Source organism: Leptonychotes weddellii, chromosome 2 (genome assembly GCF_054177405.1).
Source record: "Leptonychotes weddellii isolate Sample4059 chromosome 2, ASM5417740v2, whole genome shotgun sequence".
Lineage (NCBI taxonomy): Eukaryota > Metazoa > Chordata > Mammalia > Carnivora > Phocidae > Leptonychotes > Leptonychotes weddellii.
Window position 1 is genome coordinate 27,140,214 of NC_138370.1, and position 18,500 is coordinate 27,158,713.

Sequence of the window (18,500 nt, forward strand, 5' to 3'; positions counted from 1 at the left end):
TGTAGGACACATTAGCCTTCTGATCAGCCGGAAGTAAGCTTCTGTCAATTAACTGTCCCTGTCTTGCCACATTTTACCCCTTTTGGGTGATCACCCTCCGTCACAAGTGAAGCACATATCATTGAATACAAAACCAAACCAATAACTGTATCTGTTTAGTGAGTGTATGGGTTTCTCACTCTTCAGGTTTCTTGTCTGGGATTCCCAAGTGGACCCCAGCCCTGAACCCCAGGCAGCTCTATTGTGACTAAGAGCGTGCATTCAACTTAATTCCTGCTCCATCATGCTTCCCTCCAGGCACTCCAGATCCTGTGGCTGAGGACCTACCATCATTTTGTGCCAACATTATCTTCTCATAGGAAATAGGACAATGGGTTGCAAAACGCATTTTCTGCTGCCAGGACTGATTACTCTCCTAAAGGTATATTAATTCCAGCACTGTCCCTGTATGAACTGCAGAGGATGTGTGTTCCTTTGAGTCTCTTTGCTTTTAGCAAAATCAAAAAGAAACAAAACAGAAGCTTAAAAAAACAAAAATAGAACTGTACACAGTAGAGACGGAAATCAGTGAAACCTGGTTCTCTAATGAGATGTGGTCTGGCAGCCCCATCTATAGTTAGAGTTACAGACTAGACTGGGAGAGCCCAGGCAGGCCCTGTGCTTTATGGAAGCTGTAGCAGTTCATAAAGCAGACAATGCCCTCTGGTGATACCGCGTTACCGCCAAGGTTGATAGGGATTGCAGATGCGTGGATGAGAAAGTGAACAACCACACTCAGTCTGTGATTTGTGTAAAAAATATGAGCTCATAGGAGATGAGTCTTGGTTTAAAGCAAAGTAAATACTTACAGGGAAGGATCATAGAGCTCCAGGAGCCTGAAGGGGAGGAGAAGATGCCAAAGCCAGATCAGGTACCACCGAGCCCTCCCTCCATACATTTATCACACACCCCGCTCCTATTTTGAGGCAGGCAAATCCAGGCTAAAAAGGAACAGCCCTGCAAAGGAAGCAAACTCATAACTGATCGCATGTTTGCTGTTACCATACATCTCCTTTAGGGCCTCATTGAGATTTACTTACTCCTAACCGCTGTGTGCCAGAAACAGGGCTCAGGGACGAAGCAACACAGCAAGCACATTTCTTGTCTTTAGGCAGCCCAGAGCCTCATAGAAAATGATTGGTCGTTTTAGCACTTTCCAGCCAACAGCCATCCTGCCCTTATTCCAATTCATTGTACTCTAAAGACAAATCCAATCAGCTCGCATTTTTGTTCTTCTTAAGCACTAGAGAGATTGACTCTATTGATTACAATGGTAGCTACAGTGCACTTTGGATGGTTTGAGCCTTTTGGCCTAAAGGTAACATAAGTATTCATGATACGCTAAGAATCCACAGGAAAATAAGAAAGGTACCCTTCTTCTGTAATCATGTCTGTCTCGACTCGGGCCCTGGTGATGTGGTGGTGGTGCTGAGCAGGGTGGTGTGTAGAGGTTTGGGTAAGTATGTCTAGATGTGTGGGAGAGAAAGACATAGAGGAAGAGAGAATATTTGCGAAATGGGGGAAGAATTCGATCCTAATTATTCCCAAATATAATGTCCTCGTTTCTATCCCAGGTACTATGCACTTTGTAAAATGATGACAAAAAATATCCAGTCTTTTATTTTGATGTGTCCTACTTACACTAGAAAATGCTGATGAGAAGTGGTTGGTTTAAAAATAAAGGGTCACAACAAATCATGAGAGACTAAGGACATTAGGAGAAGGAAAGGAAAAATGAAGGGGAGGAAATTGGAGGAGGGAGACGAACTATGAAAGACTATGGACTCCGAGAAACAAACTGAGGGTTCTAGAGGGGAGGGGGGCGAGGCATGGGTTGGCCCGGTGATGGGTATTAAAGAGGGCACGTACTGAATGGAGCACTGGGTGTTATACGCAAACAATGAATCATGGAACACTACATCAAAAACTAATGATGTACTGTATGGTGACTAACATAATAAAATTAAATTTAAAAAAATAAAGGGTCACAGATTAACTGGAGTAAATAGTTTGTGAACAAGCAATGTGGCAAGTGTTAAAACAAACTACGTTCCAGGTGATATGGGAGCCGGGCAAGCATGCCCTGAACTCTTCTGAATTTCTGTGGCACAGAATCTGGCATGATGCATATGCCGTTGTGTGCGTGTGCGTCTTGTTGTCCCATTTGCTTCCGTGTTCCTTAAGCTGGGCACTGTGTCATTACCTCTTTGTTCCCATGGTGCCCAGTACAGTGTCACTTACATAGTAGACGGTCAAATAACGCCTATAGAATAAAGAAATAATTTTCTCTTCCAAAAAAAAATAAATAAATAAAAACAAAAATAAAGGGTAAGGAAACTTCAGCTAAGTTTTCTTTTTCTTTTTTTTTTTAAACAAGAACATGGGCTTATAAACCAAAAAGAACAGGCTCTAAGAAAGTGAGTCATAACCACCAGCCAGATGTTGACCTTTTTAATTTTATGCTGGTTCCAGTGTGATCTTGCATCCAGAAAATGATTCATTGCTCTCTTCAAGGAGTGGTGACAGTCTGGATGTGGTACCTCTGATGTTTGTACACTCCACTTCTTGACCACAGTCGAAAGTCAGACATGTGTAAAAGGCCAGAGTAACCTCCTCTTAACTCAAGAATTATAAAGTTATTTCATGGTGTGACCTATAACATGATCCCCACCAACCGGAAGGCTGCAGAGAAGCCTTGCTTTTATTGATGATTACAATGCCTGGTGGAAATGTTCTTTATTCTCAAACCAGAAACACTGATTGTTGCATGTTGCTGGGATGTCTATTTAGCTGGGTGAGTCCAGTTGTGAAGTTGATTATCAGTTCTTAAACGTGTCCAACAATGTAGAAAACATGTACAAAACAGGTACTTGACCTTGAAAATCCGAGACCTCTTGTCTTGGTTAAGGGTACACGTTGCCCAAGCTAGGAACTTACAACAGCGTATCAGTTGTATTTATTCTGTGTTGAATCTTCCCTATCTTTACTGAATGCCTTATGCAGGCCTTCATCCTTTCTCTTCTTTGGCGGACTAATAACTACCTATTTGGCCTCTCTAATCCAGCATCACTTGGCACCTTCACATTGATACCAGAATGATTTTTTTTGAACCCAGACTCCTTTGGTTAAAACCTATCAGTGGCTCCTTAGTGCTTTCAGGGTTGAGTTCAAATTCCTTGAGTGGCGTGTAGGACACATATTCAATGTGCTTTTGTCTGGTCTTATCCTCTTGAACTACTGACTTTATATCCTGAGTGAAGCTGCACAAGACCATCTATCTGTTCCTGGAATCTGCTACCACGTTACATTAATTTATTGCTTTATATTTGTACCAAAGTCACTTCATCCATGGTTTCATGTTCAACCTCCCAAGATCCCTCTGAGGAAGGGAAAGAAGGGACCTTTTTTTTTTTCCTCATTTTACAGAGGAATAATAGGGGTTTAACTCCACGCTGACTTAACAGGCAGGTACTACACAGAATCAACTCTTGATAATCTTTACATTATAGAATTCATGAGTTATCTGTGGAGAAAGTGCAATGTATATTTTTATGGTCTAGCATACTACTGGTCTTCTGGACCCTATATTCAGCTAATTCTTTGATAAGAACTGTATGCTTACTTAAGATACATGTATATACATTTATTTTTCCCAAAATGATTAAATATTCAATTCCAAAATAGGTTATACTCTCTTTTTCAATAGTTGTGATCATTTGATAATTGAATTCTTTTGATAAGTAATATGGAAAGGTAGAATAATTAAGGCAAGTAAACTGCTAAATATATACATATATAAAGTATGTAACATACACATCATAGAACAATGAAAGATAGGAGTGGGGAGAATTATAGGCTAACCTGTATATTGCATAGGAAACAAGTGTCCCCCCCCCCAGTGATATTAATGGAATATCGTAAGCTCATTTTAGTACCAAGATTTAAATTAAAAAAGAAGGAGGGGGTTATAGCATAGAGGCTGTTGAAAAATCTAATTTCCAGCAAATTTGAAAAAAAAAGTCATGAAGGCAATTTAGTTTCTTTTTTAAACATTCCCTGTAGTGTTGTGAAGACCAAAAAGCAGCTCTGAGCTAGTTCATAAAACCAGAATGCAAAGAAGAGGGGGATAAACTGGGAGGAAACAAATAGGAAACCATCCAATTTAATTGACCAGGCTGATTAAAATGGGAAATGTAAACACCCTCCCCAAATGAGACAGTGTCACAGTGTTGGATGTGCAGAGTCACTTCTTTCTGGATTCCTCTTGGAATGTTTGTGACGCATGACACCACCTATGTAATTTAAAAAAATTAAAACAGACTTGGAAAAACTCAATTTTGCTGATGAAATTATATAGTTAACTGAAGTAAGCATGACATGGAAAAGTAATATAATTTCATTTAAATTTTCCTCCATGGACTTAGAGGTTAGAGTTTGGAAGCAATGACTTACTAGCCATGATCTACACTGTGTACGATGATGCAGAAATCAAGGAGTTATCTAAAATAACCAGGTAAGGATGCCTATGAAGATAAAAATGTGATGTGGGACAGTCACTTAGCCTGCCAGCCATCTAGAAATGGATTGTTTTTCTAGTTAATGTATTAGTTTGTGGGGGGAGGGGGGGAAGAGATATGCAATTTAAGATAATTTGTTTACCTCTTAGAGACCAGGAGTGTTAGAAACATTTGGAGGAACATATCTTTGTTTAATGAAAATAGCTTTTTGCTTTCTGCTTAAAAACATAATATAGATGGCAGAAAATAAGGTAAACTAGGTGATAAAGTAACAAACAATCTAGAAACCTCAGTAGCTTAAAATAACAAAAATTGATTTCTCTCTTGTGTTATGTAGCTATCACATGTCATCTGGGAGCTCTGTTCATGACAGTCTTACTGCAGTTCCAAGGTTAATGGAATAGCCATTCTCAAAAAAATTGTGAGCTGTTGTGGCAGAGGGAGAAAGACAGAAGTCAAAAGAGTCTCAACACAGGAAAGTAAATACTCAGTCCTGGAACTGACAAGCTACTTCAACTGACGACTGATTGACCGGAACTAGTCACATGACCCCAGCAAACTAAAAAGGGGCCAGGAAGTGAAACCACTTATAAAAGGGGGAGCCAGAAATTTTGTCAAATAGTTCATACTAAAAATTTCAGCAGTATACGGATTTAGAAAGAAGAAAATTTTGATCACTGATAATTCCACCACCCAAATAACATTTGGTGAACTGCCTTCCAGCTATTTATGAGTGTCTCTGAATGGGGAGATAATAGAAATGCAGTTTTAAGATCTGCTTTTTACACTTAATAAATATCTCATGGAGATATTTCCCATTAGAAATGCATCCTTCTTTTTGATGGTTGCATAGTATTCTGTGGAATAATAAATGTCCATAATTGACTGAATCTTTAGTGAACAATTAGGTTGTTTCCAGTTTCTTCATTATTATAGACAAGGCTATAATTATCATCTTAGCATATATCTCTGGATTTTTACCGATGATTATTCTGCTGGAACCAGTAGAAATTTACATCAAACGATGGCAGTATTTTCAGTTTTGGTAAAAACTGCAAGATTGTCCCACAAAAGGGATGTACTAATTTAGACCAGCACCTAAAGTAAATGAAAACATCTATTTCTTTACAATTTTGACAACCCTATATAGTTTCAGGCTTTGCCACAGGAATAGGCTAATGGTAATCCTCTCGTTTTCATTTTTGGAGAAGTTAAACAATTTTTATGTTAGTTCTCCATACATATTTTTCTCCTCTAGTCTATTCAAGTACTTAGCTCATTTTCTGTTGGAAGTTGTCTTTCCTATTGATTTTAGCATGATCTTTGTATATTAGAAAGCAAGCTGATGTTCAGTACGTATTGGTAGAACATATTATCCAGCATCCATTTTTATTGGATAGGCATCATATTGTACAAATTACAAAATGTATTTAATATCTCTGTTGATTTTAGTATAATAACACTTTGTCATATGTTGCAAACATCTTTTTTATGTTTAAGGCATCTTTTACATATGTTAAACTTTAAAATTTTAGTAGTCAGTCTTCGTGCTTTTGCTATTTATACCATGCAGGTAATCCTTGTCCTGTCTAAAAATTACCAAAATACTCACCTGTGCTTTCTTATGGTACTTTTGTGGTTTCACTGACTATATTTTTAATATTTTATATGCCTGGGTTTGTTTTACTATAAGGAGTGAAAAAGAGATACCACTTTATTTTTCAAGTCGCCAATTGACTTTGGGGAAATTCTAGTGAATATGAGGAAAGTGAAAGAGGAGGAAAATATTTTATTTACATTCATTAACAAAGACAGAGTGGAGTCCTTTAGTTCACATGCTGTAGGAGGAGCTTCATGTAGAAATGGAGCCTGGGACTTTACTATACTCACCTTTTACTTCAGGGATAATTTTTCAATACTTAAAATGTTTTCTTTTTTGGCTTCCATGATACATACATTTCTGATTTCTCTCTTACCTCAATAGCAACAACATATTTTTGTAGATTCCTCTTCCCTTTTGTGTCGTTAAAATGGTGATTTTCTTGGGGCGCCTGGGTGGCTCAGTCGTTAAGCGTCTGCCTTCGGCCCAGGTCATGATCCCAGGGTCCTGGGATCGAGCCCCGCATCGGGCTCCCCGCTCCGCGGGAAGCCTGCTTCTCCCTCTCCCGCTCCCCCCGCTTGTGTTCCCTCTCTCGCTGTGTCTCTCTCTGTCAAATAAATAAAATCTTTAAAAAAAAAAAAATGGTGATTTTCTTTAGGATGTTGTATCTTTACTCGCCACCCCACCCCACCCCCGCCATTTTATACTTTTTGCTTCATTTCACAATTAAATACAATGGATACAATTTATCCTGAAGCTCATGGAGGAAATATGCCCACAAAGTAGTTGACTATGTTGGTCTGGAGCTGAAGAGAGACCTGGGTTAAAGTGTTTATTTCAAAGCCTTAATATACATTGTAAACTTCATGGAGTTATTGAATTGCTTAGCTTATTTTTCTGTTGTCATGTTTGCTTGTCTGTTTCTTCTACTGATTTGAGAGTGCTCTTTGTATATTAGGACCAAGGTGATATTCAGTCAATGCATATCAGTACAACGTCCCAAAATGATCTTTTCATCTGAGTTCCCTATATCACTCGTCCAAGTCAGAAATACGGGTGCCAAATTTCGACTGCCCTCTCTTTAAATCTTATATCAAATCTTCATTCATTCTGTTTTAGCCCTTCACTTCTTGTCAAGGCTCTTTACTATATACCCATCACAGCCTTCCAGTTCGGTCTACCAGAGTCTCCCCAGGCTTATTGTTATAGTCTTCTAAGGATTTCTCTGACTTAGCTTTGCCTGTCCCTCCCTGTCCCATATATTCTATATATGACATCAAGAGTGTGCTTTTTAATGTAAAATTATTATGTCACCAGCCCTCCCATTTTTTCTGTGAATTCCTATTTTCAGATAAGAAGGTTCAAATATTATAATGTCAGACATGTAAAAAAATCCTCTATTCCTTTCTCTTGTAAGAAAAAAAATTCTAAATCCAATTCCACATGTTGAGCTTAAAGTATCTGTGAAGCATACAAAAATAGATGCTGAGTAGGCATCTGAATATAAGAAGCTATAGCTCAAGGTCAATGACCTGAGGATATTCATTTGGAAATGTTCAGTATGTGGCCATGACACACAAGTCTGATGATATCATATTGGAAAGACATTGTACAGGCAGGTGTAGAGAGGGGCCTAATCCTGAGAGCCAAAGAAATGCAACACTTCGTGTTTCAATAGAGAAGAAGCCAACAAAAGAGACAAGGCAGGATTGGTCGGAAGGGTGGGAGGAGAGAACATGTGGAATTATTAAAAAACAATGGAGGAGAAAATTTGAGAATGTTCTCATTATCCCTGAAAGTCCAGTAAGAATGCAAAACAATGTGCATTTAGTGAATGTAGCAACTTGGAGATCACTGGTGGCCTTAGCAAGAGCAATTCCAGTGAGTTGATGGGGTGGAAGCCCATTTGAAATGTAATGATAAGGGTTGAGTATTTGCCAAAGAATTCAAGAGAGGCGGCTATGAAAAAACAAAGGAAGGAGTTTTTGTTTGTTTGTTGATTTAAGTTGCTAGAATTTTGAGCATGTTTGAATATTTCAGTTCTTGCCTTCTCAGTTACTTTTTAAGTATAAAAACATAAGGATGCCCAGCTCACCAAGTGGGTTAAGATGTGAAAGAGCCTAGATTGGTATCCAGTGTATAGCAGTCAGTACAAATAAAATGTGAGTCTCCCTTCCTTCCTCTTTTCCCTCCTCTTGCCCTGCTGGGCCTGTCATCCTTTGTAACAGTACAACCCACTGTATGTCGTTACAGTAGAAATCCTTTTCTGTCTTTCTCCGTATAATCTGCCCTCTCTCATTCATCTCTTTAATGTTTGTTGAAGTCCTGGGCACATTCTAATATATGTATGTATAATCTTAACTAGTTAAGTTGAATTGCCCCTTTAGCTCTAAAATTTGGAACTAAATCTGTTGCCCTCTTTACAAAATAGATTTAACTCTCCTGGACCCTTTCCAGGCTGACAATGGTTAACAAGGCAACAGGTCCCGTGTCTGATGGGAAGGCAAAAATGAAAACAGTATGAACAGCAGTGGAGTTACCCTGGCCAAACAGCACTGAGTTTCTGCACAGACAACTATTGTTTGGAGCAGATAAGGACGGGTTTTGTCACAGTTTTATTCCTCATCAATATTTCGGAGAGAACACAAGAGGTGATGGGAAGTACTGTCTAAAATGTAAAAGCACTATCCTTGACCACTGATCTAGAGAAATTATCCATACAAGACTTTAGACTTTACAGTTATGTTATTATATTGAGTGTGATATTTTTTTTTGTACAGCATGTATTTTTTTTTCCTTCTTTCTTAGCAGCTTTTTGTCTGTCAGCTAAAAGGGAACTTGCATGGAGTGTATAGTAATCAAAGAGATGAAAGATGAATGAATATAGAGCTTTTTTTTTTTTTTTAAGCACTATTAACTCAGTGGCATCTACCTGGAATGTAGATGCACTTTGGTGATTTCATTTTGATAATGTTGTACGCTGGTCTCTGATAATTGCCTTCTGTAATTGGAACAAATTTATGATTATGCTAATTCATTCTCAGCCACCCAGTATACGAAAGCTGAGCTAATCCATATCTGTCCATGCATTTCCTTTGTAGATCATTACATGATTAGCCTTTCACTGTGGCTGATGGAAACATTTTTATTCCGAGCAGACTAGATTTCTCAGATGGTGTATATATATGTATGTGTAAGTGATATGTGTTTGTGTATCTTTATCTAATTGTGTGTAACTCAGGTATCAGCACCTAAAACCAGTTTATGATATGAATGTTTAGTCTTTAATGCTTTAATCCTTAAAAATGGCTATTTTCTCAATAGTTGAGCATATATTACATGGTAGCAAGGAACAAGAAAAGGGAATTGTTAATTAATATCTCCCGACTACCACCTTTAAACCTTATTTACATAGTAGAAATTGTGGGAGAAAATATGAATACAGAAACAGTTTTAAGTCTCTCTGAAAGCCAACTCTTTGTAATCTTGTTAGAGAGTTCTTCCCATCCTAAAATAGTCTCTTAAAATGAAATGGAGCATGACACTATATTTATGATCACTCCTTGGGATATCAAGCTTTGCAAGCGCCTTCTAGGTGTTGCTTCGTCAAAGGTTCAAACCCAGAATCCTTTTTTTCCTAGCAGATGGGAATGAGCAAAGGTAGAGTTAGCAAAATACAAGATGTGTTGCACTATGGAAAACACAGCTGAAAATGGCAGCAGGTGCCTCTCCTGACAAATCCTCTGCCCATTGCTTCTCTCTCCCCATTCTCTTATTGATGTTTCCTCTGTTCCATGTTGTCTTTTGCCTTTCACATTCTTGTAAATGTTTTACATTAATGTAAACAGGGCTCATTCTTCACTCGTGACAGTGTTACACTTTCAGTAAACAGTGGATCAGGGTGTTCCCTTTCTCAGAGACCGTTTACCTGTCAAAATGAATAAGAAAATACATGAGACTACACCTGACTTTCATAACTAAAAAGGGGAAGTTAAAGGACAACACTGATCTGACAAGAGACATACAATGTCAGAACATCAAGTTCCATCACCAGAATCCTGGCTTCTGCAGAGGTACGCATGTCTGTAATTTCCTTCAGCATCAGCGAGTGCGATTCAATCTGTGATCATTAGGTTCCTATCGTTTGCCTGGTTCTGCTGCTGTGACTTCACAATTAAGTTGGATTTCTGCTTCCTTTTGTGATGCATAATCAGATAAGTAGAGCTAAATTGAAGAAACTGCAGTGTAGGTGGCTTTAAAATCAATCTATACAGTCTGGCAAGAAAAGGAAGACAAAAGGGGAAACCTGATAGTAGGGTTATAAATAACTTGAAGGAAATATTATCAAGGAGAGAGGAGAGGACAGGTGACATCTCCTCTGAAAGTGGCAAAGCAAGAAATGGCCTGAACTAAACCTTAGAAAACAGTATGCTCCGGGACTCCTGGGTGGCTCAGTCAGTTGAGTGCCGACTCTTGGCTTGGGCTCAGGTCATGATCTCAGGGTTGTGGGATCAAGCCCCACGTTAGGCTCCCTGCTCAGCAGGGAGTCTGCCTTCCCTCTCTCTCTAATCCCTCCCCCGCTCACATGTGAGCACATGCTTTCTCTCAAATAAATCTTAAAAAAAAAAAAAAGAAAAAGTCCGTACGCTCCACTGTGAGTAGAGGAATGTCACTCTATGCAATAAGTAAGTCCCAGTTTAGATTTATTCAAGAATGGCAGGCCAAATCATGGGAAATGTTAAAGAATAGCACTTTATGTGGTCAGTAAAAGACATAAGAAAACAGCTAATGTTTTCTGGTAGAAAAGGTATTTGAAGGCTACTGCTTCTAGTTCTGCCATTTTCCAAGTATGTTGTATTAGGCAAATCCTAGGATCTATGAAATGGGAAGAATATCTTTTCTTCGCCTACCTTGGAGTTCTGAGGATCAAATGAGATAAGGTCTTGAAGCATAGTGTGTTCACTTGGGAGTATAAAGACCATGACCAATATCTCTGTGGCTTCTTGCCTTTTGCTCATGGTCACAAGATGGCTGTCATGTCTTTAGAATCACATTCATGCCCAAACAGGTGAAAGGCCAGAAATACCTGTTCCTTTTCTCAGGAAAGCAAATCTTTTTCTACACATCCCCCAACACACTTAGATACAGTTGGCCTTCTTAAAAATTTTAAGACTGCAGGCTGTATTGTCCCAGCCTGATTTCATGGACTATGTGTTCCACTCATTTCTGCTCATTGCCAAAAAAGCAAATAAAACACCAGATAACTTTGAGAGGGCTACCATAACTTTCCATGACTTATACGTGGACAAATATTGAGTAATTTTTGATGTCAAAATAACTCTGGCCACATTCTGAACATTCTGACACGTTAGTATAATATAACCAGAACATGCACATTCAAATGAGAGCTGTCCTTTAAATCAGCCCCCTAGGAGACTATACACTGATTCCAACAGTGAGGCTTTTATCAAGAAAATTTTTTGCAGCTCTTCCTTAGGAATGATCATGAAATCCTGAAATATGTCTACAAAATTATCTTAGATGGTGCCAGTCCTCTCTATTTCAGTGTAATTTTGCAAATAGCATATGGTCATTCCGCCCAAATCTGGCAAATGGTATAGATGACTGCACACAGTTGTTGCAAGCCTCTCGGATTCCGATTCTGGCCCTGCCATTGACTATGTATCCAACTCTGGGCAAGGTATCCTTGGGGGCTATCTCAAGGTGCTATCTACCCCTTACCAGGTAGAATGAATTCCTCTGCTTTCTGTTTTCTCACAGAAGTCATCACATTTGTTATTTTGTAAGATGGGAACTTCACAGAAAGTTTGAGATGTTATGTAGGGAATGACAACAGTGGGAACTGCTGTGCCCTTCCACTATTTACCTGACTCTGCCTCTCCTACTCCCTAATGTAGTCTTTCTCTCCACTCTGTCCCAGGGGCTTGCCTTCCCAAGCCACCCTTAGTTGTAGTAGGGAGAAAAACACCACATTGATTATGCTATATAATTCATACTTTGAGCAAATACATAAATTCAACATAAGACCATATGTAGCCATTATGAAGTGGCTTCCAGAATATATTTAAGAACAACTACATTAAAAATGTCTGTCTTCTAGATCATATCTGTGCTCAACCCTGGGATCTAAAGCAAGGATATCCTTCTCCTTTGACCCTCACTCCATGATGCAGCTTGAAGTTTTATTGTATGTATGTGTACCATGCCTGTCTCTAAATTTGTAAGCACATCAATTTGAGCTAGAAAATGTATTCAAGAGATGCCATTGAACATCCTCCGAAGTAGGTTCTGTGCAAGATAAAAGAATATTTAAAACATTGTTGCGTGTTCTTAAGGAGCATGCCACTGAGTCATTTTCAGAAAGAAAATGATCACAGGCAATGAGTAGATGGAGAACCTTCAAAAGTCATAAATCTGAGTTTACATCTATAGTATATATGAGCAACTCAATTTCGTAACCAGTCTAGCAAATCCCCAAAGAGGACTGGAATTGGAGGATAGGTACATGATATCAACAAATGGTCCTCACTGGCATTTTCTCAGGGATATTAAGGAAAAGTTTCAGGTTGAAGCTATCTAGAAATCAGAGAAGAGGTTTGGGATCCTGCATGAGAAGAGAGCTGGGCCATTAAAATGGCTTTTTCTTTCTAGTCTAGTTTTTTCTTTTTCTTTTTCTTTCTTTCTTTTTTTTTTTTACATTTCTGAAAGGTTAGTAACACTGTCTTCTCATTGTCTTATGGAATATTAAGAACAAGAACAGGAGCATTAGAATTCTGACATACTGTCTGATGGAAATAAACATTTAAGTGTAAGGTTTATGTGTGTACATTCATAGATGTCTTTGACAAAAGGTCGGTAGAGGTGAAATGTTAGGTCTCATACAAACATTTTCACCTGTAACCCAGGTCTCAGATAAGGTTATCCCCCACAGAGCATCAATCCATTAGTCTTCTAAAGGAGGTTCCCTCCCCATCCAATTACACCTTGCTGCCTATTTTTGAGAAAATCTATAGGCTCATCAATTACATACATTCGGTCCCCTGCTAACCAGAATGACTGATCAGGAACCTGGCAGGAAATCTAATTGTCTTTGATGGTCTGCTTTTCCAGATTTGTTTATAAACTGGAAAAATCTACAAATTGCAGACCATCTGTACATAACACTATGCTAATAGATGCGGGCATCCTACAAATCCATAAGCTCATTACCTCTAAGTAACTAGTTTCTTCACACGCTTCTAACTGGGTTAATTTATCTAAACCAAATAAGGAGAAACATATGAAGAATTGTTTCTCTGAGGGGTGAATGCCTCCAACAACCTTCTGGACTGGTAAGCCTCTCTGTCAAAGAGATGACCTGTTAGCACAAGGTCATTTGGCTTTAGTGATACAAATGTCCTTTAGCTTAAGGTAGTCAATGTATTGATCCCAATGCTAATTTGAAAATTTGCGTTGCTTCTGTTAAGGGCTTAATTAGGGCCTTCCCGGTGTTGGCAACCTCTTGTAAAATAATTTTCTAACTCAATATTCATGCCCTTATGATACTTGTCAGACATTCCCATGAGAAAGCCTGGAGAGTGGCATATGACACATATGAACCATAACATTTTAGGATGATGGGGGAGGCAGATTTAATGAAAAGAAATTAACTTCAGTGAAGGATATCTTTGTGGTAATGTTCACAAGTGGCCAGAAAGCTGGTGTGTTGTATTTGTGGAGAAGAGGGAGTGAATCTAGTTCCTGGATATATTTTGTTTGGCCCTCCCAATAGATTTTGACCCATCGTGTTAGAATCAAGAAATATTACATTAGAATATACGTCCCTGGTTTTCTTGTGAGAGTTGGAAGCTCTGGCTACCATGGTAGCCATGGTCTGAACCTGACTGATGGCTGCACATTTGCAACAGGTCATGTGATCTACATTTTGTCATAAATAGCCACCACTTCCCTATACATCCTGACACAGAGGCTCAATACTCCAGAAATTCAAAGACCACCATGAATTTAAAAGCAAGAGATTTTTAAGCAAAAATGAGGTCATTGTCACTTTCCTTATACTCATTGTTGGTTTTTTGTTTTTTTTGGTTTTTTAATACTCATGTATCTACCTAAAGTGGGAAAAACAAAAGGAGACAGAAAGTGATAACATTTTTTAAGACAAATGAGAGTGAGCTCATTCCTTTGGGGAAATGAACAGCCCCTTGTCTTTAATATGCAAGTGATGTTCATGGATGTCTTGCACCCAGGGCCACTTCAGTAATTTATGTTCCCTCCCTGGCCCCCAGAAACGTTTGAGTTTGCAACTGCTGGTTTAGGGCATGCTTTTGCTATCTTATTTATTAAACTACTCAACATTAGGAGCACTTAGCTCATCAAAAATGTTTTAAAATTTCTCTAAGTGACAAAAGCGTAAATCCAAAAGCAATTTGTCATTTTTATACGCCCAGAAAATACCAAACTGATTTCCTCATAAAGATTTTGCCATCAGTTTAATGGATAAACTATTAGTTTACATAAAAAACAGTCCCACAGTTAGGAGTCTCCTAATGCACTGCTTGTTTATAGACATAATTGGATTGAGGGACCTCAGTCATGACACCGTAAACACTGAGTATACCACAACATGTATATAACTATGATACCAAATTCATCCTCTATCAGTGTTTTTCAGACTGTGATCTGGGGAGACATATTGCATATGTCCATAGTACATGTGGGTGGGTAGGGGGTAGATTGTATGGTGGGTGCAACTTACATGGGTGTACAAACCGGTTGTGCCTGAACATCTCTACAGGGCATGGCTGACATAGGGAAGGACAGGGATGATCTCTGCTGGAGTTCTGCCAACAGTGGCTCCGGGAACGGCCACGTTAATTCAGCTTAGGGTCCCTGCCAGCTGTGGCTCTGACACCCTCACGTCTTCAGCGGTTGTAAGAAATTGCCTTATCTATTTTTTCATCTTGGGCTTTCAGATAAGCATTAAACTGAGGAAACATTCTATGTTTAAATATAAATTTGAAAACCACTGTGCCACATGGTAATTGAGAGGGATTTTTTAAGCTAAAGTGATTTTGTCAGATTACTAAATAGCTTTCCATTGAATGTGCCACAGGAAGGACAGCTTTCTCTTAAAACCTCTATAAACATACTGCATTTTCTTCCAGTCATTTTTTAAGTATATATATGTTCATGATTTTTTTTTGTTTTATGAATTTATGATAATGCTAAACATACAATTTTGCATTTTGACTCTTTCATATATTAGGAGCATTTTTTATGTTTTCTCTAGTTGAAATCATGACTTTTCATGTCTATATAACATTAAATCATATTGTTGCATCATGATTTATTTAAACAAAGCTCTATTTGGCATGTGGCTTTGGCATACGTTTTTCTTTCTCCCTCCCTCCCTCTCTTTCTCTACCAAAAATAATTTACTGTGTTTAAATCCTTGCTGTAGCCCTAATACTTTCCTTTAGTAAATTCCTAGGATCATTATTACAAGAACAAAAGGCATTACTATCTTTAAGACTATCGGATAGAGATAAATATTAGGAAGAAAATTAAAGCAGATAGGGCAGGAGAGTGGACAGGGAAGGGTGGCTGCTTAGGAAAAAGGACTAGTAGGCAAGACCTCTCTGAGGAGGTAACATTTGATCAGAGACTTGAATGAAAAGTGACATTGAGCCATGAGGGTGCTTATGGGAAAGGCCTTCCAGGCAAAGAAATCAGCAAGTGTTAAGGCCCTGAGGTGGGTGGGAACTTGCTTTGAGCTTTCTAGGACAGGAAGGAGTCCAGGACGGCTGGAACAGAGGGAGCAGGGATTACTTGGGGGCATCTGAGGTGGAGAACTGATTGGGGGGCCAGACTGAGAAGGGCTTTGTTAGCCTTGGTAAGGATTTGCAACTTCATTCTAAGTGAGATTCAAGACCATTGAAGGGTTTTGAGCCAGAAATGATCTGATTCCTTCATGGAGAATCAACTGTGGAGGCAAGAATAAAAGCAGCCCACAGCCCAGGTAGTTAGAGGCAGTTGCTCAGATCCCAGAAAGGGGATAATGGTAGAGTAGCAATCACAGAAATGCCCCATACTCTGCAAGTTCCGCAAAAAACAAACCACAAAAATAAAAACTGCGTGTGTGTGTGTGTGTGTGTGTGTGTGTTTGTGTGTGTGTGTGTAGAATTTTAATCTTTGGTATTTTGGTAGAAAAAACTTCATTATATTAACTTTCTTATGAGTGGTGTAGGATATTTATTCAGTTGCTTAATTGCCACATGTCCCTTTTCTTTGTCTTTATGCTGTATTATCAAGGATGGAGTTCTATCATTAGTGTATGAGAGCTTGAGCTCTTGAGATTATGATTCCTCGGATCATCATATTTTCCCCCTTTTATCTGCCACATTTGTAGCAAATATTTTCCTAGTTGGTTGGTTGTTTAATTTTGTGCATGGTTTATTCTTATGTAAGTTTTCAATTTGAAGCTAAACCTCTACACTTGATGATGGTGGTTTTGATTTCTTCCAAGCTGAAATTCCTTCAGGAAAGCTTTTTTTGGTTTCCAGGTGCTGGGACTCTTTTGGTTTCAGTCTCCAGAGCTCTTTCTGGCTGTTTACTCGCTAGAGATCATTTACTTCTGGGTCAGAACTGCCTGACTTTACTGACCAGCTGTTTGTGGGGAACTGTGGTAAAGAAGACTTAGGTGGGGACATAGGGAACAGCTTTCTAGGTATCACAAATAGCAAGAGGAAGGGAATGAACAATCAGAAAACTGGGCAATTTACATGCAGAATTTCTGAACCAGGAGAGTGGAGTAGAACAGAAGGTCCCCAGACCTACTTTAAGCAGACCAGCTTGTTCTTTCCAGTGACATAGCTATGATGGTGGTGATTTAAAAAATCCATCCCTGTTGGCCTTACAGCAAATGTTTCATCCCAGATATCAGTGACAGTGTGACTCCCAGCTCCTGTTTTCTGGTTGTGATGTGGATTGACTTCTTTATTTCCACCTTACCCATTAACTCTAAGATCCATGAAAGGAGAGGCTATACAGGTGGGTTTTGTCTATCTAGCTTTACCCAACTCTCCAGCCCCCCTCTGATAGCCAGTGTGTGTTTGAATATTCATCTGTGAATAAGTGAATTACTATAAAATATGCAGTGTCAGTGGGGAACAGAGGGCATTTTTTCACAGACTGGGGGTCAGATGTGTTTTAAAATCCCTTCCACTGTCCTGTTTTGTTAAACACAGCCGTGCTTTGGGGCTTGGGGGTGTCATCATTAATGCCTGTGCCTCCTCCAGTCTGGGACATGGTGACCCCTTCAGGAACTACCAGGTACTCTGGTAGTCAGGCTTACTTCTTTACTTCATGGCCCTGAACCACATTCCTTTTTCTCCTCTTCCTGATATGTAAAAGCAGTTCTCAGATCTCTTCTTTTGGCTATTTTGTGTCACCTTATTTTCCAAAATTGACCTCTTGGAGGATACCTTTTGGATGGTGATGTTTTTGGTACTCTGAACTCTTGTTTAATGGGGTAAATTTCATCATAGAGACCAACAAATCCTTATAAAACCAAATTGTACAACAGATGTCACTTGTTTATTGGTAAATTAGGATTCCTTAGATTTAAACAGGAGTGAGGCATCTCATTCCAAAGCCAGCTTTCAATCATCTGTGCTAATGGTGGGCAGGGTAAGAGGAAAAATCCCCCAATGCATTTGCTACTGTGTGGTGTCTCTTTGGTGTAGTCACTGCTGTTGCTTTTTGTGTTACATTATGGTTTAGATGTGTCTGTTAAATTTCTGTGTATAATATACTTTGATACCTAGAGCTAAATGGTTATTGTCAAACGAGATGCATCTAGCACTACCAAGATGGCGCTAGAGAGTGGAGATGTTGTTTAGATACAGAAGCAGAGGACACAATGGGAAGGCAGGCAGTTCAGGGGTGAAATTGGCCTGCTTTGTAAAATAGGGGCACTAAGGTGCTGCACTCCATCTGGGGGGAAGGTGAGGATCTAGGGAGCAGAAGGTTCCATCTCTGTCTTCTCCAGGTATCCAAGGAAAGTGACGTTTGGACCAAGGGTAGAATCCAAGCAGAACTGGAAAGAGGAAAATAGGTTCTCTGGGAGCAAACTAGAGAAAATAAATCAGAGATGGGACTAGCCTGTGCCCAGAGAATGTTGGAAGTCCGCTCCTCCAGAGGAGAAGCTGGGCCTTAAATGTGCCGGGCATCTAACTCAGCCTAAATGTCTGTTGGATCATTGAAGGAGTTACATAATTGATCACCAGAGAAATGTATCTCCAAGACTAGAGAACACTGAGATT

The 18,500-nt window shown here is 39.1% G+C and overlaps 1 protein-coding gene across 1 annotated transcript in view; it reads left to right on the top strand.

The window, feature by feature from the left end:
• Positions 1 to 18,500, top strand: part of UNC5D (unc-5 netrin receptor D) — a 234,638-nt gene that overhangs the window by 109,260 nt on the left and 106,878 nt on the right. The gene's annotated exons all lie outside the window — the stretch shown is intronic.